Source organism: Rhipicephalus microplus, chromosome 6 (assembly GCF_043290135.1).
Source record: "Rhipicephalus microplus isolate Deutch F79 chromosome 6, USDA_Rmic, whole genome shotgun sequence".
Taxonomy (NCBI): Eukaryota; Metazoa; Arthropoda; class Arachnida; order Ixodida; family Ixodidae; genus Rhipicephalus; species Rhipicephalus microplus.
Genome location: NC_134705.1, coordinates 161242094 through 161266253, shown reverse-complemented (window position 1 = coordinate 161266253; position 24160 = coordinate 161242094). Strand labels below are relative to the sequence as shown.

Genomic DNA, 24160 nt, shown 5'->3' with positions numbered 1-24160 from the left:
CTTTACTCCCTCTCACGACCCGCTCTCGACGGGAGACTGAGAGAGAAGGCGGGCGCGCGAGAGAGAGGGGTGCGCGCGCAGCTGCAGCGAGCGAGGAGAGCGGAGGAGCGAGCGAAGGGGGAGGGGGTATAAGGTGCGTCACTGACACCGATATCAGCGTCGCGTCCGTGGCTTATTCGGTAGAGTGTCGCGCTGCGGCCCGCCAAGTCCTCTTTCTTTTAAAGATAGAGAGAAGACTGCGGACGCCGCCGACGGCGGTGGATGGTTTGGGGTCGCTTATAAAGTGTATTCACACTTAATATATGACTGGTGCAAACGTGATAATCCTGACACGCGTATCGTGTAAGAACATGACAATAACCACGCTCATAGCGTGCTCGTGGTCGTTTCGCTTGCTCCACATATACTGAATTCGGTATCACGTAACGTGAATAGATGACGAAGGTAAACGACACGTCCAGTAATGATAATCACGATACGGAAGTCATGTACGGCATCATTTACCTCCACCTCGTAACGTTGTGCTGAATTTAAAATGACATATCAACATTTCTCATTCATGCTCCGAATATCATCGATTCCCACTGTGCGTGGGATCTGTTAATTTTTTTTTCGGTTGTAACCAAGAGTTTCATACAATAATAACTAGAGGGGAATCTGGCGCTAGTGTCCACGCGGGCTCCTTCAGCGGTGCTTGTACCCCCATGGGAATTATGGGAAGTACAGGCTTCGGATCCGCTTCGGATGGATTACGTACTCGAGATTCACGACGCTGCTTGTCTGAGTATAAAACAAAGTGATATGAAGTTATACTTAATTGAAGCTTGCTTCATATATCCGTACGCAAATTTTAATGCAAAAAGTTTTCGTGAACAGGCGGCTGAAGTGAAACTTAAGCAAATTCAACCACCAGGGTATGCATGAATCTATCGTTGCGTTCCGGATTTGGCATCAAGATTGAATGAATTATTTTAGGGGCAAAGCTCCTCAAGGTGTGGGTCTGTCCACTCTCCGATGGTGTATGTAGCCATTGGTGGTACATACCCGAAAGAGCGGTCCTTAGAATGTCCGCTGGATGGCGGCACTTGCATATGATGAATACATGACGAAAAGATGTCAGATGGCAGTACTTGGAGTGTTCACTAGATAGACGGATGGACTGCTGGACGCACAGACAGACAGAGGAGCGGACTCATGGACGAACAGAAGAATGGACGCATGGAGGCACGCATGGAAGGACGCATGCAGCGAAGGTCACACGGATGGATGGACACGGATGGACGCACGGACGGATGGAAGCAAGAACGAATGGGCGCACGAAAGCACGGACGCACTGATGAGCGCTTCGCCCCACTAATCATCATTCACTTCGTGGATATGCTGTGAGTTCTTCTTTTACAACATTTGAAAACAAACATGTTTGTTTTCTTCTCGAAAGTATGCATTGTCTACTTATAGAAATAACAGTACACTATTAGGTGAGAAACACTTATCGTTTCGTCTTCTGCGACGCTAACTGAGTCTGCCCCAGTGGTCTGCCCCCAACGCACCTCTGGTTTTGTTGTGAAGTCGAGTGAGCAGAGCTGGACGGTGCGTCTTCTTAGATTCGTCATCATTTGCAGTCGCGATTTAAAACGAGTTTAGGTAAGACGCGCTCGTGAAAAAAAAAAACGTGAACTCGATCCAGTATCCTGCACTGTCATAAGACCCGATCTATGCGCAGCGGTGAGTGAACGGCACTTCGTTTAAACTGCCAAATACGACTTGTAAAGGGCCAACGTCGCAGCAAATCAGGAGACCTAGTGGATGTCAGCCTCTTCGAACAACAAAGGCACTGCTTCAGCCTTTTTCACCGCACCCCACCACCCGCGCTGCGCGATGAACGAAACTGAAACTGTAGAAAAAAAACTCCCAAGCATTTCCCCGAGGGTGAACATGGTTAAGTGCGAATGCACGGGGTGATGCTATGAGGGGTATTTATTAATTCGCACTATTATATTTATTATTCACACTATGGTGCCTTTATGGTGTAATGGTTCCTGGGATTCGCGATTTGATCACATGGGGGAGTTTACGTTAACTCACTGGCGAATGCCAACGGATTTTAACTTTACTCCCCCTCATAGCATCACCCCGTGCATTCGCACTTAACCATGTTCACCCTCGGGGAAATGCTTGGGAGTTTTATTACTGATGATGATGATTAAAGTGTAATTAATGAATTTAATTGTTGTTTGTCATGAAACATTTGTACACAGATACATTATATACGAAGTATTATTTATTTACACTTCACGATTTTCGTACGATGCATAAAATGTACACATCGCGAGCGCGTCACACACACACACACAAACTACACTACAGATTAGCACCTATTCGTGTTATCGTTGTAGCTCACGGTTAGTACCAGTGCTTTGTGGAGGAGCGAGTGAAGGGGGAGGGGGACGCGTGCAGCGGCGTTAAAGATATAAGACGCGTTACTGACACCGATATCAGCATCGCGTCCGTGGCTTATTCGGTAGAGCGTCGCGCTGCGGCCCGCCAAGTCCTCTTTCTTTTAAAGATAGAGAGAAGACTGCGGACGCCGCCGACGGCGGTGGATGGTTTGGGGTCGCTTATAAAGTGTATTCACACTTAAAAAGAATGCAGACAGTTCGTTAGCTAACCCTATCCAATCCTGAACCTGTACTTCCCAGAATTCCCATGGAGGTACACGATCGCAGCTACAGATTCCTCTCTAGGTATCATGGTATGAAACTCTATGGTTGTAACCAAGAAGTTGCAACAGCACCGTGCTTCTAACTGAGGGTGTCGTCCTGGTTGCAGCTGACTGCAGCGGGTGTGCCCCTTTGGTAACAGTCGGACACGGGTCGGTCACGCGAGTACGTTTTGACCGCATGATTGGGACCACGCAATCATCGCAACTATACTCTCGACAGCAGACGACTCTCCACTAGACTACGCAGTCGGCAATTTCAAGAGCATCTCGCGTGGTTCGTATTATGTCGTACCAACTGTACAGAAGCAATCTAACTAAAACCGTCGCGGAGGGTGTTTCCAGAAACTTCTTTAGGCAACAGCGTATACGCGGAAGCGTTATTTGGAAGGGGACACCACCTTGAACTGAAATAGGGGCCAGGCATGCTAAATAGTCATTTCGTGCTCTATATAATATAGAGAAAAAAATTGCCCTGTATCTGCATGTTAATCTGCAAATGTTGTCGAACGACGATAGTCTTGCGTGTGGAGAGAGTGAACAAAACATTTCTTTGATGGTCTGCGCAAGAAAATAGGTGAATCGTATTCTGGAGGCGCTGCGTTAGAGTGCCTCGAGCGTGCAGCGGAGGCGAACGAGCGCATCAAGTCACGTCACACGTGAGGCATGAGCGCCATCTTGCAGTTTTCTTGAAAAACAAAGCGCGTGGCTCTGAGACGGGTGTGCGTGCCCGTCTCAGAAGTGATAAGGTGTAGAACGTAAAGTGACAGTAGGTGCCACCACCGTCTCGTCTTAGCAAAGCGTTGGAAACAATCGCCTTTTCGTGCAAGCGTTTCATGGTCAGCGCTGCGTGATAAGCGCCACGGTCCTTAAATTTACATATGTATGCCTTTTCTAGTATACGCACATGCAGAATATATACGTGTTGCTGTGGTGCCACAGACATGCACAATAATTGCTTTTTAATTGATGATTGCACAAGTATGAACGCTAAACCTTGAGCAACATTGGTGGGCGCTGCGTATGGGGTCGGCCGTTTCAAGTACCTGGTGCCGTTAAGAGTGGACAAACAGACAATTGCACGGGCAGACAGACCAAAAGTTTTGCGTCGAAGGTCCCTAAGAAAGACTGTCGTCTTTAAAAGACTATCATCTTTAAAAACTTTTGAGAGAGGGCATGTACCCGATGTGCTAGCCCCTGACTACGCCACTGTCTTTGGGGTGTTGCTGTTTTATAAGTGGTGAAGTTAGTCGGTGTAATATCTATCAGACTTCAATAAAAAACCGCAGCATATCCACGGACTGAGCGATGATAAGTGGGGTGAAGCGTCCGTCAGTCCGTTCTTGCTTCCGTCCGTCCATGCGACCGTCCATTCGTCCGTCCTTCCGTGCTTCCGTCCATCTGTGCGTGCGTCCGTCCGGGCATCTGCCTGTCTGTCCGTGCATTCGTCCGTGCGTCCATGTAGTGAACACTCCGAGTGCCGTCATCTCGCATTTTTCATCATATATTCATCATATAGAAGTACCGCCATCCAGTGGACATTTCAAAGACTAAACGAGCTGCAGATACATACATACATAAATACATACATACATGCATACATTACATAGTTACATTACATACATACATACATACATACATACATACATACATACATACATACATACATACATACATACATACATACATACATACACACACACACACACACACACACACACACACACACACACACACACACACACACACATACATACATACATCACGGACGCACGACCCACGGCATAGGGAGCTTCGCCTGTAAAATATAAGCAGCTTGGTTACATCAGAAACATCTCAGTCAGTGAAAACGTGTCTATGTCCTGACCCTGTGTCCATGACGCAAGCTTCGGGCGTGCACGTGAGAGAGCTTTTCGCGAAGCATTTCGAACAAGCGGCGTCGTCTCACTTTCAAGCACATTCCCGAACCCGCAAGCTGTGGTACGCGACAAAAGAAACAGTTGGTAGCATACTTTTTCTCGCGTATATACGTACATTTTGTAAAATTCAGTGTTAACAAGTGTTGCCTGTACCTGGACGCTGGAACAATTGGGCACGATGCGTCATCTACTCCGCCGATTTGTGGTGGTGACGACGCATCGCTTATTGTACGAGTTCTTTTACACGAATTGAATGGAAAAAAAAACAGGAGGCGGAGAACTGCCATTAAAAAAATTCGATGGGTCAAACTGCTTCGTGTGCAGTAGCAGCAATAATGCAAACATACGCTCGTTCGTGCATTCGTTTAAGATGGCTTGAAGGTAAAAGCGATCTTTTATTGTTCAGTCAATCCTCCCTTACTCTTACGAAAGCGTTCTTCACCTAACACGGTTTTGAATTGTCACCAGGACTGCAGGTGTTGGACGCTTTCTGCACCTTACCTGGTTTTGCATGGCCTCCGTGATCGGTCCACCTTTGACCAAGGGATGGTGTCACATGATGCCATCGTCACGTGACGTGACGGCGTCATACCGTGTCGTCATCAGCATCACCCGCGTTGACGCCGATGGTCAAGTTTCGAGTTTTGTGAGGCGTCGAAAGCTTTCGCCTTAAAAGTAGGCTAGCAGACGTGGCGATTTTATGACCCAATGGCAGTTTATACCTGACAAATTTCGTGACTCATACCGAGTGATGACGTCACAGATGGAGAGTTTTGTGACGTCATCGTGATGTCACAAGATCACGTATTCGATTGACGTCGTCGATACCTGGCCGCGCGTTACCACTGTTAGGCGAAAAAAAATAGCAGTGGCTTCACTAGTATATATGTAGCGTGAACTACAAACGGGCGAACAGACGGACAAACAGACGGGCGGTCGGACGGAGGAACATGTGTACGGACGGACGTACGGACGGACTGACGGACTAGACAGCAAGCCCACGTGGTCAAGCGCCAGCGCACTAGTGATACGTCACTTCAGGAGCTTGCAGGCCTTCTCCGGCGTTCGCAGCTGTACGCCGTATGACGTAACTGCTGCTCTGGCATGCGGAAAAAATGCTCTCGATGAACTACGCGGAACTGCTGAACCGCGGCCAGAGTAGCTCACGCTACAGAAGCTTCAGAATATGGGGGAGGGGGGGGGATGAACAGGAACACTGCAGTTTACTGAGAATATCAAGGTAGTTTACTGTGGGCCTCTGGCACTTCGACTTCGCCAGAAGCTTGGTCCCCGATTGCATATACTTTACGCACTATAAAGACTGTTGCAGGCTCTTGCCTTGAAATGTTACAGAGGGCGTAATATGCTGCCATTTTTTAATAACATTTACTCTTCACAGCGAAGATGTTAAAGCTGGCCACAGTCTGCCCAAAGCGAACAGAAAAAACCTTCGGGCAGGTGTGCGCCAGAGAAATCGGGCAAGCTTATCTACCGAGTGCAGCAGATGCGAGCACTAAACTGAGAACGCTCTCGGTGAACTGTAGCACGTGAAAGACATGAAAGAGAGTGAGGGAAGCATACACGAAATGGGGAAGAAACACATAACGCAGAAGACAGAGAACAGAGAATCGGACAGAAATAAAGATAGATAGATAGATAGATAAATATATAGATAGGTAGATAGATAGATGAAGCGACAAATAGAGAGATGAGAGATAGAAACATAGAGAAGGAGAAAGATATAGAAAGAAACGGACACACGCAAAAAAAAAAGAATTCAAGAAACCGAGAGAAAGAGAAAAAGAAAGAGGGCAAGAAAGAAAGAGAAATATAAAAAGAATTCACGAAGGGCGCCCTAGCTCCGCTCCTTCAACACTTAATTTTTCATAGGAATTGACGTGGCGTTTGACGTTACACAATTATGAAAGAACGGACAGTTTTGTCGCTCACTCGGCGCATAAACGCTTACGCAACTAAACCAAAATCAGGTATGCGTATGGGACTCAACATATCTTATTGATGGCGTTTGACGTCTCAGAACCACGATATATGGTTTTTGATAAAGGCTATAGTGGAGGGTTCCGGAAATTTTTTTACCGTTCATGGTGTTGTTAGACGTGCACTATCATCGCACAAAACACAGGTGCTGTAGCATTTTCGCCTCCACCGAAACGCAGCAGCCGCGACCTGGATTCGATCCTGCGGCGCGCGAGTCAGCGGCCGAGTGCCGTAACTACTAGATCACCGTGGCGGGTAGTATCAACTGTACATTGTTAGAACTGAACAATGCTTTAACTGCTTTCTGCGCGTATAGGTACCAGCCGCACGGTATTTTGCGATGATATCATTTCACACAAATGTACGTACTGCGTACGTTCTGGGTTCTTCGATAGACTGGGGCCGACAGTATATGCACAGTTTCGAGAACATCTGTGATTCAGAACGCCAAGATATATGCGTCATTATAAAAAAAAAAGAAGAGAAAAACAGCGAGAATCTCGGCATTGTGCGTATGCAACTTGTTACTGGAAGCCTGTGTTGTAACACATTGCTTGGGTGCCTTTCAAAAAAAAAAAAGTTCACAAAAACCTTGTGTCATATTGTTAATGCTACATTCACAGGGTTATTAGAATGGGTATACCGAGAATAACAGTTGAAAGACTAGTTTCTTGTATGGATCGTGCGTTGGCAGTTGTGTGCACAGAATAATGCACCTACGTATGCACTGTCGTCGTGAACTCGAATTCAATTCGGACCAAACTACCACGCGCTTTTAAATATAAAAAAGCATTTCTTTGCGTACTGCAAGCGCTTTAGTCGTCTGTCTGCGTATCTATCTATCTATCTATCTATCTATCTATCTATCTATCTATCTATCTATCTATCTATCTATCTATCTATCTATCTATCTATCTATCTATCTATCTATCTATCTATCTATCTATCTATCTATCTATCTATCTATCTATCTATCTATCTATCTATCTATCTATCTATCTATCTATCTATCTATCTATCTATCTATCTATCTATCTATCTATCTATCTATCTATCTATCTATCTATCTATCTATCTATCTATCTATCTATCTATCTATCTATCTATCTATCTATCTATCTATCTATCTATCTATCTATCTATCTATCTATCTATCTATCTATCTATCTATCTATCTATCTATCTATCTATCTATCTAATCTAGCCGCCTACGTCTGGGTGCTCTCATGATTACCCCTTAACTTCGGGTACACCAAAATTAGTACGGGAGGGTAAAATGGTTTGACGTGTATACGACGCGCTGGTCATGACATGAGTAATGTCACAGTCCTGTCGCGTGACTCGTCAAACACTTTCCAAAGAAAAAAAAAAGCAGTGGCCCATACCCGGGGGCGGGTGTGCGCCACAGGTGATAGACATTTTATATCTACCCAGAAATGGCTTACCGGAAATCAATTAGCCGATGATGCAGCCCGCTCAGCCCATGAAGAAACCCGTGTAGTTCCGATTCCTCTATCAAGGAATGATGCAGCAAGACAACTTTACCTGCTGGCTCGAGATCTCACACGCACGTTCTGGTCGTCTACCAGCTTCCAAAGGTGTCAATTTTATGAACTGGATCCTTCGCTCAAGCTAAAGCTACCATCACAACTTTCCCGCTCCGATGCGACACTGTTATGCCGCCTTTGGTTGGGTGTTGCATTTACAAATGTGTTCTCCTTTTGCATTGGTATGGCAGACACTCCTACATGCGACTACTGCGGAGTTGAAGAGACCATCCATCGAACACGTCCTGTGCAGCTGCGCTTGCTATGACACACACCAATGCCAGCTACGGATGGTTTTGAATCGACTTTAACCCGGACCATTTTGTGTGCAGAAGATACTAGGACCTTGGGCATCTGCCTCAGTTGCGCAGAAAGCAACTAAAGCACTGCTACTTTACCTAAAGCCAACAAACCTGAGCGACCGCCTGTAGACTGTGTGTGCTCCCCGAGTGTGCTCGTGATTGTGTGTACCTTCTCATCTTTCTGCAACCTCTTTTCTCCCCTTTATCCCTTCCCCAGTGCAGGGTAGCAAACTGGATGTGCGTCTGGTTAACCTCCCTGCCTTTCCTTGCATCTTTATCTCTCTCTCTCTCCCTCTCCCAGAAATGGCGAGAACACACAGGGGTACTTTTAGCACTTGAACGTTAGGAAAAACATGACATAGGGAGAGTTGACGGGACAAATGCAAAGAATAAATGCCAGTGTCCCAGCAATCAAACCCTATCATTTTGCGTGGTAATCAAGTATTTTCCCACAGAGCCGCGCTAGGTCTCGGAAATTGATTGATATGTGGGGTTTAACTCCCAAAACCACCTTATGATTACGAGAGACGCCGTAGTGCAGGGCTCCGGAAATTTCGACCACCTGGGGTTCTTTAACGTGCACCCAAATCTGAGCACATGGGCCTACACAACATTTTCGTTTCCATCGGGAATGCAGCCGTCGCAACTGGGATTCAATCCCGCGACCTGCAAATCAGTAGCCGAGTACTTTAGCCACTAGACCACCGTGGCGGGGCTAGGTCTCGCAAATACTTTTCAAATAGACCCTAATGTTCATGAAATTTCAATTGTGGTTGCAGTGCTGGCTGTGTTATTTTACAAACTTTACATGTGTAGTGCTTTGATACAGCCGTGAAATCGGGTTAAGATAAACTGTAGTTAGGTGCCATACGCTGAAGGTGATTAATCTATCAGTGTCCAGGGGTACCATTCTCGCGAGCAGCAGCGCTTCATATCAGCTTACAGCTTCTGGTGTTCCTAATATCCATGTTACAGTTGGTATCGTCACAAAAGTGCGAACAACTGGTTGTGTAAACATCTACAACTGCTCAACACATAGCTTTACGTGTCACATTTGTACACATATTTTGAGTCATTTCATAACTTGTCGCTCAATAAATAAAATGCAACACAGTCACTTTGCCTCCGCATGCTTCGCATAACGTCGATTCTCAAGGTACGTGGGATGTGCCGAATTTTAAAAATTTTTTTAAAGCGATGCTTGTAATAAAGTTTCAGAATATGAGTGAACCTTTTCTGAGTTATAGATTTCAAATGACGGCGGTACAATTCGCGAAAAAATCCAGCGCCTGTGTATGTACCGAAACTCGGGTGTATAGATAAACAAGACCCCCGAATGTGTGCCGGTATAGAGTGCGTGTCTGTACGCGCGCGCCGTTTTACAATAGACAGCGTTAGAACAGCGCCCGCGAGGCTTTCCGTTTGTGTTGCGCATGCGTCATACGCCGCCCTCTTGCGGGATCCCGTTAAGTGACGCCCGCAACGCGACGCCCGCAAGCTTTGCGTACGGTATTCACAGACTCCTTAACGACTGACGCTCTCTCGATCGCGGGTCTTTCAGCGATAAGCCGATCAAACGATCATCCGGCGATCAATGCAGTAAGCGACGCGGGCCAACTACTGACATTGCCAAAACAGTGGTGGCTACACAATGCCAGATAGAAAGCACTTATTTTTAGACCGTCCTGTGCATTATGCCGTCCTGTACAATATACAGCACTGCACATTATGACAAGGAACGCTAAGGAAGGAGGCTAACCCGCGCATGCGCCCCGCCACAGTGGTCTAGTGGCTAAGGTACTCGGCTACTGACCCGCAGGTCGCAGGTTCGAATCCCGGCTGCGGCGGCTGCATTTTCGATAGAGGCGGAAATGTTGTAGGTCCATGTGCTATGATTTGGGTGCACGTTCAAGAACCCCAGGTGGTCGAAATTTCCGGAGGCCTCCACTACGGCGTCTCTCATAATCATTTGGTGGTTTTGGGACGTTAAACCCCACATATCAATCAACAACCCCCGTATCCACAAACGCTCCTCGACTCGACTTTCACTCTTCACTTGGCAGAGTTGAGCACTGCACCGCTGCTCGGCTGATAATGACGCTGATCTACTAAAAAAAATAGCAGCAAATTATCACCGATATGCAGTGGCTTGCCCTGCCTAGAGATGGCGCTCCTATCGGCTTTCTCGAGTGAAGGTGGAGCGTTGAGTGAAGGGGCGTTTTAGAATACGGGGGTAAGCCTCTTGCGAAGTTGAGTCGACACTTGCAATCCAACGCACGCGACCATAAATTCACGCCGATGGCGTGATGGGCATTGGCGGAACGTGTTTTTTCCTCGAATTATATAGTGTACGCACTACACCGAGTGCTTCTAATAAGTAGGCACTCGAAGAAACGCGATATTCAGCTTTATCATTTTTTTTTGTTTTGACTGAGTGCGTGTGTTTTTATGTGGTTTTTTACACACGCCACGCCCGCATACGTTAAGCGCTCCAGACGCGTAAGATGGTGCGTTTTATATAGTGAATGCGTCACTCGTAGGAGCCCCTTTTCACGATCGAGTCACCTCTCAGTGCCCAACATTCTTCGTAGAAGTAAATCGGTATGTGGGAGGCAGCATTCAAGAGATGAACATTCTGTAGTTAAGATGTAAAAAAATAATTATAACACTTGGACGAAAAATCTCTGGATGCGTTCAAGTAACACTACAGAAAAAACGATTTGTTTCCGCATCGGTGCTCTTTCGATTCGCGAGAAAACGCTCGGTGAGCGATAAAACGCGCAAAAATAACGTGCGGTAGTCGACGCCTTGTCGAATTTCGCGCATCAGTCGTGATGACGTCACAGATATTGACGGCGTCTACTAGTTTCCATCTATTGCTCCTAAACTACTAATTGGTAAAAAAAAATGAAGTAGATAATGCTCTGAGAACGCCGGAGATTTAGCGTAACCAAGTTTCAGAAAAGTTCATGGAGTCAGTGTGGCTGAAATAGGAATAAAACATCTTGAAACCTGTGACGTCACGTGCGGAGATCTCGGCGGAAAATTTCAAACGGGAAACTTTGATCTTCATTTTATCTTCCATTAATGAACCTATGGTGGTGAAATTAATGACAGAAGAGTTTCAGGGATGACATTTACCAGTCTAAACTGGTTCGTTGTTTCAATTTGGTGTAATTTGAAGTAAGACTAAAAAGTGCAATAATAAACTACTATTAACATAAGTTATACACTACTGACTTACGAAGAGCATGTGTAGTTTGGGTGACAGCTATTGTAACTGTTCACGTAAGAGTCACACAAGGTAACGTTTGCACACTGGCTGTGGCATATAGCTAACTATATATATATATATATATATATATATATATATATATATATATATATATATATATATATATATATATATATATATATATATATATATATATATATATATATATATATATGGGAAGGAAGTGTATACATAAGGGCTCGTTTTTCCGTGTTTTGACACAGTATTAATGAGATCTAACAGACAGTAATGCCAAGGAATGTACAGGGGAAGTTATTAGAACCAATGGAATGTAAATAAGAAAGAAAAGTGGGTGAAAAAATAACCAGCCGGGAGCAGGAATCGAACCTACGACCTTCGAATAACGCGATCGAACGCGTTATTTGAAGGTCGTAGGTTCGATTCCTGCTCACGGCTGGTTATTTTTTCACCCACTTTTCTTTCTTATTTACATTCCATTGGTTCTAATAACTTCCCGTGTACATTCCTTGGCCTTAATATATATATATATATATATATATATATATATATATATATATATATATATATATATATATATATATATATATATATATATATATATATATATATATATATATATATATATATATATATATATATATATACATTCTGTCAATAGGTATCTGCTCTCATAACAATCAAACTAAATAACACATGTTTACTAGTACGTTCACTGCCCCACTTAGTGCTGCAAACGCTGTTATAAGTCAAAACACTTATTTCATTCAATCGAAAATGAAGTATTGTGCTGTCTACAGATTTCGCAAGCAGTTCCAGGCTTCCAGACAACGTTTCGTAAACGCTCTTCAGCATTTATCGTTATATAGGCACAAACCTTGCCTTCGCGTGAGTAGTATGAGATGTGCTTTCTGAAAGACGACATAAAAAGAGAAAAAAATTGTTTGCTTCATCATGGGCTAGGTAGAGTGTATTTGTCGTCGCAAACACGTACAGAGCAACTTGAAGTTGATTTGCCTGTTTTTTTTGTGTGTGTTTTGATAAGCAGCTCGTGTTTTTTGCGCAGGATAAGTTTAGAGTGGTTCACTATAGCCAACGCAAAATTTAAATGAAGTCGCTTTTACGAACCGCTCGCTTCTTGCATATAAGAGATGGAAGTAGTAACTTGCGAGCGTTTCGTAAACGTCGACGGCGCGAGTGGCTATATAGAAAGGGAAAAAAAAGATAAACGCGAAAAGTCAGACCTCCTGAATGCTGCGTAACGCAAGCGTTTTCAAACAGACGCCGCTGCTGCAGCCTTCTGCCACGGCCGCTGTGCTTCTGCTCTGTCTTGCGTTTTGCCATAATACATACAGCAGCAGACGACGTGCGTGGGACGCGGCATATAGCATACGACATCACGCGAAGAGCAGACGATAGGCAACTTAAGCCTCGTCCGAAAAGGCAGACAGACGAGTTTTTACGATGTGCACGATGTTTCTGTATTTCTTGGAAAACTCGTAAAGCTACATAATGAAGAACTCTACTGGTCCAATTTGAAGTCATGGAGGTCGACAACGTAGCGCGTTTGCAACAATTTACGAAGTAAACATTTAAAATTTACCAAATAAATTTACCATGCGCGAAGAATGTGTGCATATTGATGGCAGAACGCTGATACATAATTAGCTATAATTTGTAACTTGGGAGATGTGAACGCTAATATTACTTAGGGACCACAACTCCACACATTGAGGAAGAAAGCCAAATAACCCAAGAAACTAGAGTGTCACGATCAGAAGGCAATGTTTTAGAAGTTTCGTTGGACATAGCCAATTTCAAATTTTGTTTCGTTTAGGACATTCAGGCCGACAAGGGTTTGCAATAAACATTTCCAACAAAAGCAAATAACTAAACGAAAAAAAACAAAGGGTTTACTGGAACTCGAGGAATGTTGTGACGAATGTTGTACTCACAGTGTGTGACCAGGGTGGTTACAGGAAGCAAGGCTTATTATGTATTACTCCACAAGCAGACCATCGACGTCACTGTAGCAGACGACGCGCCAAGAACGAAGCGGATGACGATGCGTCTGTTCGCCCGTCTGCCTTTCCACCGCAGTGCGCAGACGACGTTTCGAAAAACGGAGAACACTCCAGCGGGCCTTCACTTCAAGCCGCGTGAAACGCAGCTTGGCCGCCGTTGGAGCATCACCGCGTTCCAACTTAGCGAGCGACGCGACATTGAAAAGGCGACGAAATGTTTCTGCTTTCTGCGCGTCGTTGTGCTTGAAATATGCAAGAGATGCGTAACACGTGAACGACCAGAAGTGTGGGAGAGAGAAGCAGACGTACGCACGAGACACTGAAATGCCATCGCCCTTTTCTTTTTGTCTGCTTTTCTTTTGTCTTCGTCGTCTGCTATTTTTTTTCGCCCTTTTTGCTTTGTCCGTTTGGAGTGAAATAAAGAGATAATGCTCTCGCAAGACTGCGCACTATGCATCGATGTGACAGAGAGAGAGAGAGAGAAGGGGGGGGGGGACAGTGCCGAATTCTCGGATTCGTGGTTGTACGAAAATGCGCGCTTGCGTGCGCCCTTTTCTGCCCCGCGGCAGTATTGCAGCTGCACTATAGACCTTATCGGTCACACATTGCGCAAAGAAAAAAAAATAAGGCGTATAAACGATTTCAATCTACGGAGTCCCCTTTCTTTCTCTCACTGCTTTTCGCTTCTTCTGCGCATTCTATCTTTTTCGATTCAGTCTTTAGAGTCAAGTGTCGGGAGGTCGAAGTGCCCGAAGGATATTGCGACAGGAGGCCGATGTTTCGCAGAGAGGAGGCAAGAAAGGTGTGCCGTGGCTCACGACAAGATAAAAGAGACTCTTGATAAGATATACAACAACGGGTGGAGCTTCAAGAATGAAGCAATACCTTCCATATAATAATGTGCAGCCTCAAGCAAGTATGTGGTGCGCCGTTACATATATTTCCGTTGCTGGCATTGATGTCGTCTGCTCCTTTGTGTTCTGTTCTTTGTAAACTGCTACACAGTAACGTACCTAAAGTTTTTCTTTTTTTTGACGGGCGGAAGGTGAGAGGGGGGAGTTTAACCACACTTTAAGTATGTTCGTGTGAGCGTTTGTATTTGTGCTTGTATATAAAAGCATGGAAAACTGAAAAAAATTCGGAACATAACTGCACCCTTCTCCTCCCCTCACGTATCTGCAAACCTCCCGAGTAGCCAGAAAGGATAGATCTTGAAAGATTGCCAGATAGATAGGTAGTTAGCTGTAGTTAGAATGGGTAAATGGATGAAAAAAAAATATTGACGAAAGGAAAGGTGGGGTAGTAATAACCGCAGCAAAAATCTGGTCTGCTACCCTGCAATTGAAGTGGGAAGGTGTTGTGGAGTGGAGCAGACAGACAGACAGACAGACAGACAGACAGACAGACAGACAGACAGACAGACAGACAGGCAGACAGACAGACAGACAGGCAGGCAGGCAGGCAGGCAGGCAGGCAGGCAGGCAGGCAGGTAGGTAGGTAGATAGGTAGGTAGGTAGGTAGGTAGGCAGATAGATAGATAGATAGATAGATAGATAGATAGATAGATAGATAGATAGATAGATAGATAGATAGATAGCAAGTGTTAGTATAGGAGTTCGAGTGTTTGTATATTGGTGCGTACTGACCTAGATGACGCACGTAGCCTATTTTAACGAGATAGCGTTAGAGAGCTCGTGTTGCGGAAATTCCGCCGCCGCCGTTGGCGTCGGCACCGTTGGTTGTGAGCGAAAAATCGTCCGTGAGCAAAAAAATCGAGAAAAAATCAAACAAAATAAAGAATAAAATTTTCGGCCCCATCAAGGATTCATCCTGGGGCGTTCACATGGAAAGCAGTTGTCCTACCACAAAGCAACGATGTTACTTCCAGCTGCTTCGGGAAAAAGAACCCTACATAAACGCCATGTTGTGGAAGGAGTCTCCTTGACGCATTTTGTTTCGACAGATGTCACGAGGAAAAAGAGCCCATTCGGCGATTTGTAGGCGCATTTTGGATGCCATCAAACTACGTCGAAAAATGCCGGGATGGTGCAGCCATCACTGCCAATATTACACAGGAACTTTCAAACAACTCTAAAAATGGACAACATTGTCTATTTTTTAGAAACCATATCATACCTTTCCAGATGCGTTGATCAAGCAAACAGCAAACGCTAAGTAATGTGCTGCCATCTGTGAGGCATCGTGAGACTCTTTATGGCCTTCGAGATGGCGAGCGCGTGGCGTGCGTCTTGGAGGTCATGCGACTCTTGCTTTAGATCAAAATACCTGTATGTACCATTCGCGCGCACGGGCGTGTGTTTGTGTGCCATCTGTGAGACATTGTGAAAAACGTGTCTCGACTCGACTACAGCAGAGTGCCGTTCTAGCAAAGGGAAGTGGCCACACTGCACAGTCACTGCATGATACGCCGCGCTTGCGTGCGCGCGCGTTTGTGTGCGTGCTTGCGTGTGTGTGTGTGTGTGTGTGTGTGTGTGTGTGTGCGTGTGTGCGTGTGGGTGTGTAACAAAACATATTAAGTATGCACTTAGTGGTTGAAGGGCGCACCAGGGGCCGGATTTCACTTATATATAATATTCAACTCTTAAAGGCGAAGCCTAAGGGTCCCCCAATTTTTTAAAGATCAGCTTCAGCACCGCCATATCGAGCCGCTAACTGGTCATTTCGCATAGTGAATAACTCAGTGAACACCGTCATGGAATAAGCATGAACATGAAAACGGCCGAGTTGCTGAACTCGACGTTTGGCTTATAAAAAAAGAAAAAAAAAGATTCGTTTGACGGATCATGATGACGGCGTCCGAGTGTGAAAACTAAAATAAGCTATACGCCCTTGCCTGTGACTCACGTATTTGCTTTATTGAAACGAAGTTTCGCCAGCGGGTTTTCTTGGAAGTGCTATGGTCAGAGGAGGCGGGATGCTTTCGAGCGTGCGACCAAGCGGTTTCGACCTTATAGGCAAACAGGACACGGGTCGATGATCGATTCGAATTGAGCGTGTCAGTCGCCCGGAGAACGTATTGGCCTGTATCGCGGCGAGGTGAGGTAACCGCGAGAAGCGTATGCACTGTATTATTCAGGACTACGGGACTCACCTCCTCGCGGCGTTTTGCGTCATCGGCGTGACGTAGTGTATACGTCCATCCTTCGCAACTAGGTAGATGAACGAATTAATATTGATTTGATTTGATTGATATGTGGCGTTTAACGTCCCAAACCACCATATGATTATGAGAGACGCCGTAGTGGAGGGCTCCGGAAATTTCGACCACCTGGGGTTCTTTAACGGGCACCCAAATCTGAGCACACGGGCCTACAACATTTCCGCCTCCATCGGAAATGCAGCCGCCGCACCCGGGATTTGAACCCGCGACCTGCGGGTCAGCAGCCGAGTACCTTAGCCACTAGACCACCGCGGCGGGGCGAACGAATGAATATTGGAGAGGTCTGTCTATACCAGGCGGGAAGTTCAGCAAGCACGCTACTCGGGATGTTTGCGGTAAGAATATGATACGTGCAATGGGTGACAAATACAAACACGGTAACACAAAACACACGCGCTATACTCGACGTATGGAAGGCAACGGTTATCAGCGTGCATGCGCACAGCGCCTATGCATCAATGGCGACTTTGCACAGTGTTGCATCTTGGGCGGGTACGTTTTGGTTCATGATAGCGTCTAGTACAGCGGGCGAATATCGAAAAAAAAAGGATAGAATATAAAATGTGTTGGGAAGTGTTTTCAACTCTACACATGTAAAACTTGGGTAGGTGTGAAGCATCAGATGTGCGCCGGCGTTGTGTTTCTCTACCACAGTGAAATATCTACTGCTTTACGCGCCGACTGTCCACAAAGGCATCATCACTTTGCAGATTAGTTTCAAGTAGCGTTTTTTTTTCCCCTAAATAAATGACATTTCCGTAGTGATGCACGTTTGCGTTTCTGCTTTTTAGGCAATATTTTAGGCAATAACGACGAGCTTTTGAATCATAATAATATGTATAGAACGGAGTAACGAGATTTACTAAATTTTTGTGGTGCATATCCGTTATGTGGTGGACGGTGATGACGACATGACACGTCGACAAACCGAGATTGAACCGCTGAAATCCCGGCTGCGGCGGCTGCATTTCCGATGGAGCCGAAAATGTTGTAGGCCTGTGTGCTCAGATTTGGGTGCACGTTAAAGAACCCCAGGTGGTTGAAATTTCCGGAGCTCTCCACTACGGCGTCTCTCATAATCGTATAGCGGTTTTGGGACGTTAAACTCCATATATAAATCAATTCACGGGTGCTCTCGTGGTCACCCCCTTAACTTAGCGTGAACCAAAATTAGCATGGGATGGTAAGATGGTTTGACAAACATGACCCACTGGTCAAGACATGAAAAATCTCATAGTACACCCGCGTACGTGGTCAAACACTTCCCGTCAGACAGCGGCACATACCCATGGGTGGGTATGTACCGCTGGTATGCGGTTATGTGCCACAGATGATTGACACTTAGTATCTACCTAGGAGCGATAAGAGCACATATGGGGAATTTCAGCACATAAGCGTTAAGAAATACCCGACATCGGTAGCGTCGACCCAACGATGGTGTAGAATAAATGTCAGTGTTAGGAAAAACCGGACATATGCAGCGTTGCCCCCCCCCCCCCCCTATGAATTCAAATAGTGAATTTCAGGGTCCTAGCAGGAATCGAACACAAGCATTCTGCGTGGCAGTCAAGCATTCTACCACAGAGCTACGCCATATCTCGGAACTACTTTTCAAATAGACGCTAATCTTCGTGAAACGTCAATAGTGGTTGCAGTGCTACCTAATGTTATAAAAATTACATATGTACTACTTTTATACAGCGGTCACGTGGGTTAACGTCAATTGTGGTTAGTTGCCATGCTGTGAAGTCGATTTATGTAGCAGTGTCCCGGGCCAGCGTCTCCGCGAGCATCAGCGCTTCATATCAGCTTCTGGTGTTGCTAATACTCATGTTCCAGTTGACATTGTTGCGCAAGTGCAAACAACTGGTTATATAAACATCTGCAACTCTTCGCCATATGTATGTGCGTGCAACATTGTACATATACTTAGCGTCATTTCATGACGAGTGGCTCAATAAAAAAAATGATTGCAACTAGGTCACCTTCCCTCCACATGCTTCGCATAACGTCGATTCCCACGTACGTGGGTTCTGCCGAATTTTTATTTCGCACTCGTGCTCCCGGAGTCGCCGCTGATTGTGAAGCGAAATTTGTTAGGGCTAGGGTGCTGTCCATAGACACACCAGCGATTTTTAAGTGCGGGATGAAGTCTACACTTTACAAACACAAAAGCATCGCTAGTTTTTCGGGTTATCCAGGCTTCGCCATACTCCATATAGCTGGGAACAGAATGGACGCTTGTTCACTATGTCGCGACATGCTTGTAGATTTATCGCAAATCGTACTCGTACGAAGCGCTATCCGGTACAGGAACTCTCATGGAAACGATGACCGCCAGCAGATGCTATAGCGTCTGTGAGCTTGTGGTCCTTCACGTTTGCGTTAAAAAACAACTCGCTCTCGAAATTTCGTGAGAAGGGAGTTCATCCACTTAATCCCATTCTTCGAAGGCATATTCCTGGAGTGCTCGAAGATGACCTTTCGAAAGTAGGTGTGCGCAGAAAGAGGTGGGGGGTGGGGGCAGACGGAGAGGTGTTTTAGCGTTTGTTTCGGATAAAATAATCGCTCGCTACGAACCACGTGAGCTGATTTCGTCAGCCTACAAGGGTCATAGTGGTTAAGGGGGAATGCTGAACTTTTGCTGAACTTCCTCTTGCGACATAGTGGTAGCACTCCACACGTACGGAGCCACATGAAGACGAATCCGTGTACTATATACCCATCGTTCCCATCATGAAGCGTCGTGCTTTGCAGATCCCATAGACAGCGCCAGATTTCTCTCCAGTGTGCTATAATGAAAGTATGGTTTCGTTTACAACAGTTTAGTCTGACAATGATATAGCGTACTTGTTAATGCCAATTTCGACCCACGTCACGTCGCGTCTTATTGCGTCAACTTTCGCACCTGCTGCAGCTATCTCGAAGGGCGCTTGGTTGTCTACAGACTTGATCTTGCGGACGTGCTCAAGGAGAAAGTCGCGTTGCGCAACGAGTTTGTGTCTGCAGTAACATGATCTAGATTCCGCGATGTTGCGTGGGTGTATATGTATCGACATGTTCCATCTGTAATTCGAGTCAAAGCCATATCTCAAGCCGCACATCCGCCCCGCGGGTGCCGTTGCCTTCATATACCGCAGCGAGCCAACGGGCCTTTTGAATTCGAGGAGACGAGAAGCTGTAGAAGCCGCAGGAAACGATAATAGCACGCAAGACTTCGGGGGGCGGGAACAGACGATGCGTGTATGAAAGTATATAGAGCAATAGAGAATAGCAAAAAAGAACGGCCATGTCTGTGTAATGAGCAGAAGAGCACAAGGAAGAAAAGGCAGACGAAAAAGAAATGTGAGCAGCAGACGACAGCGAGCCGCAGACAGACGTACACGCGTCCTCTGGGAGGAGGCACTTTCTCCGTGGGAAGAGGTGTGGATCAGAGAGGGGGGGTGGAAGAAATAAAAAAAAACAGCTGGCGAAAATAGTGATAAACGCCCAGGGCTGGCGTAAATAATCTCATTTTAGCTTCCCCACCGCAGATACCGAGGTACGTGCAAACAAGCACCGACGCGTCTTTCCTGTCGATGGAACGAGTCAGATAGAGACCAATCCATAATCCAATATATATCGGAGTAAGGCGTTTTAGGACAAGGATATGCATCAGCAAGGCTGTTCCTAGTCTCACAACATATCTCTAAATATGCCTTCGATACATAGTCACTTTCGATGTGCGATTTGGCGAGGCTTTCGCGCGGGTGTTAGACCGCCGCTCTGTGTACGCGAAAGTTGTGAGTAAATATTTATGTCCCGTTATAAATATGTTAAACGCGGAACTTTCGGGAGGCGGCGCTGAGGGTTACATATTCTATACATGAAGTAGAAGCACGTGGATCACAGTGAAAGATACACGAATGGATGATTGTGTACACCGACTGAGCGATTTGATATACCTCATATATTTGGCACTAGAAACGCTAGCACAACTGTCACCGTTGGGGTGTCTTAATATCTTAATAGATATATGATGTTTGAGAGATGCTGGCGGCCTTTAGACAGACCCGGCTACTCTTCATAATAAATAACCAAAATAAGGAAGGTCACGCCAGGCACGAACAAGTCGTATAATATCGCACTCAAAGATAATGTAATATCGTGTATGATTAAGTGACAGACTCAGTTTTGAGGTCAAGACATCAGACAAAACACACATACACACAAAGTACAAAGGCTAGTAAGATGACTCCATCGATACAAGTCTCAACACAATGCCCAGCTATTCAGGCACGGAATAGGGTTTGATACGAAGGTGTGTGAAATCGGGGGCGTATCAATTCGGCAAAAATTCAGCACACACATCAGGCTATAAAAACATACAATTGTTACAATTTCACTTGCAGATATGTCAAAGGAAAATATAGCTGGTTCAATCGGATTACCGAGACACTTATACAATACCAAACACATGAACCACGTCGGAGGACACGTGGCAAACGATATATGCAAAAGTGCGATGTTCGTTGAATTTAGTAGTTTCACGGGTTAAAACCATCACTTCCCAACTGGGAATAAGAATGCGACGAACTTTGCCGTTGCATAAGCATGCACATGCACATGGACGCACACACATGCAGACACACATACACATACAGAAAACTAACACACACACGCAAGTGACAGACACAGATACAGAAGGACATCCTCACATACACAGATGGACACCCGCACACACATATATACACATACGGACACCCACACACTTGTATCCACAGACCAATGCCTCCTTGAAAAACTATCCCTGGGACGTCGCTCTCCTTTGAATTAAGGGCCTCCTGCCAGCACTTAATCTCGGAGGCCATGCCTCCTGCCTTGTGTTGCGACCGGCCGCCGCGTGAGACCGCTCGCCTCCGTACCGCTCAGTCACGTGACATAACCGTACTGCTCTCTCACGTGACATCACGGCTGCTCGGAGGCAACATGTGAGAGCAATGCTGTGTTCGCAGGGAGCGGTCGTCGGAGACGCTCGCCTTCGTACCGAAGGAGGAGGGTAAAATCAGAGGGTAGGCCAGTGCGTTCGTGGCTCACGTTCCAGGCATCATTTTTTAGGAGGCGTTGCACAGACGGACACTCATATACAGACGGATCCATACACATACGCAGACACAGAAGTACACACACGCACAGCCACACAGGCGAACGCATGCACATACACAGAAGTACACATATACATACGCACAGAAGGACACATACACAGACGGACACGCACATACAGACAACGAACGCGCGTGTATACGCACGCACCCCGAAGCAGCGAACCCCGCCCCCCCTTTTCAGAAACCGTTTTTAGGCCTATCCGATCTTCGTCGACCGAGCTCACGCGTAGCCTACATAATTTCCCGGCGTTTAACGACTGCGCACACTTGTGACAAGGTTCGCTAGCTGCCATAGGGTTAATATTAACACTATGCTAGCTGCTACACGGGCCTGCAACGCTCAATATTCGTGCGGTGACACCGCGATGCACGAGCATATGGACGACTCTCCCTTACCCTCCACCCCTCTCACCACTCCCTCAAAAACTATAAAACCAGCGCAGGCACCACAACTAAGCGGTCAGGACCACGACGCACATGCCTTTGAGAGCTTGGTGGCAATGGAGATGCTCCCCTTGTGTCGGGTGCTCGCTTGTCCCCATGAGCACAATCTTCTCTCTTAATCTCTTGTCATCAACACAGTGATCTGTGTTTTGCAAGACCAAATAAAAGTTTATCCACTCCAATCCAGCGGCGGCTCGTAAAGCGGCGTGGGGTCGTTCGCGTTGTACCGAAAGCGCGCGCTCCTTCAGTAATCGGTACATCCGAAGGCGGCTGTGACTCCCTTGGCTGCGGCTTACGGAAGCGATAAAGCAGTCACCCCGAACGTGCGAACATCTTAGGCCTCATCTTTAGGCTTAACGTTTTTATGAACCACATGGGACTGTAAATGAACGTGGCATTCTATAAAGCCTCTTTCTTTAGGCTTGATGGTTCTGCGAACATCTCAGGCCTCTTTCTCAGGCTTGACGCTCCTACGAACATGACATCTTAGGCCTCTTTCTTTAGGCCTAACGCTTACATGAAAGTGCACCGTATACTTTTGTGCGCTTGTATACTAAATACCACGTTGACGAGATTAATTTGATGCGATGAAGAGGAAAGCTTCTCTGTTTTTCCGCTTGAGATATAACGCGAATCTTTCTTCGTCGCTTTCTGCACTATACCGAAAGAAAGAAGCGGTGAATGCGAACTTGTCGCGTCTACACGTTTTACGATGGCACATTCGTGCCGTTAATTCAAAGACGATGACCGACCACTTCTGCACAAGAAAAGGACGAAATAAAAAGAAGTTTCGATTAATATCTTTATAACGACCGTGTTTTTCTTCGCCTGCCTCCTTTCCGAGTCGCCATACGGGAGGCAACAGGCATTCTGAGAGTAATCGCCCCCTTTTTTATTGAAAAGCATCAAAACCGGCGGAGACGCGGACGGCGTATTGAGAATCCCAAATCGGCCGTTCGGCTGACGTGTCGGAATTCCAATAGCCGAAGAGAATCAATTTGTGCGTAAAAGTTTATGCCCGAGTGGCGCCGCCGCCTGAGCGCGTTTCGTGAAAGGAGCACCGTCGATTGACCGCCATCTTGTCTCCTTTTCTTTTGTACTTGACTTGTACGTACGTGGTCTGCACGAGCAGACGAACTTTTCTTTCTGTTTTGTGATGGCAGTGTCTTTTAGTATAAAGGAATCCCATTTTCGCGTGAATTTATTGACCACAACCTTAATGTGCAAAATGAATATTTCTCGCCGAATCGAACTACTGTTCGCTCACCAATGTTGACTACGCTCACCAATGTTAATTACGCTCACCAATGGTGACTTGAACTGATTGATAACCAGCTGATAACCCGTTCGCCCAAGTTCTCTATAGTGTTAGCAAACGTTGGTTAAACGTTGCATTATCTTCTATAGCGCTATGCAACATAAGAACACCTACGTAGGACTCTGTTACTTTATGCTTTGTCTCTGCCATAATCTGTTTATTGCTTAGCGCACTATACCAGTGCTAAAGTTTTACCACCATATTATTAATATATCCTTTGGTTCCCCTTATGTATGTTGTTAACTGTTCTACCTACATATACTTGGTGTCGATATATCCACCCACCGTTTTCTGGCTTGAACATTCCCCAC

The 24160-nt window shown here is 45.9% G+C and overlaps 1 protein-coding gene across 5 annotated transcripts in view; it reads right to left on the bottom strand.

Annotated features, from left to right (window-relative positions):
* LOC119167231 (sperm-specific sodium:proton exchanger-like) overlaps positions 1-24160 on the bottom strand; it is a 305567-nt gene that overhangs the window by 67558 nt on the left and 213849 nt on the right. The window contains exon 1 of one of the 5 annotated variants that reach the window (XM_075866891.1): positions 13694-13967. The exons of the other annotated variants lie outside the window; for them this stretch is intronic. The gene's annotated coding sequence lies outside the window, so the exon portion shown is untranslated. Of the gene's footprint in view, positions 1-13693; positions 13968-24160 lie in introns of those variants that run through there. 5 annotated transcript variants of the gene reach the window in all.